The sequence below is a fragment of the Rhincodon typus genome, unplaced genomic scaffold (assembly GCF_021869965.1).
Source record: "Rhincodon typus isolate 14 unplaced genomic scaffold, sRhiTyp1.1 hic_rhity00008495, whole genome shotgun sequence".
Lineage (NCBI taxonomy): Eukaryota > Metazoa > Chordata > Chondrichthyes > Orectolobiformes > Rhincodontidae > Rhincodon > Rhincodon typus.
The window spans coordinates 1-409 of NW_025974133.1; positions in this window are offsets into that span (position 1 = coordinate 1).

A 409-nucleotide genomic window follows, 5' to 3' on the forward strand; every position below is an offset into this window, starting at 1 on the left:
ATTGAATTGAACTACATTATTGAGAAATAGAGTGAATGGGAAGAATCCATTTCTATGAGCAAAGAGATTAATAGATCAATGGATTGAGAAAGAAAGATTTGTATTTTTTGTATTTTGAAAGTGCCTTTCACCACTATCTAGATCACAACCAATGGAGTACTTTTGAAGCAGATTCTTCATTGGCCAATCTAATGTGCAAATCAGGGCAGTTTGTTTAACCACAGGTCAAAAACGAAATTGTTTCAGATACTCACAATTGGCGCTGGATGTGCCAGTGAGTTCATAACTAACTTTGGGGCTTTGCTGTGCTCTGATTTACACCCGGGTGCGTAATCTCTGGGGAAGGCGTTGCCCATTTAATCCAGAGATGAGGGGGATGTTCTCCCATTCAGAGAGTAACAAATCTGTG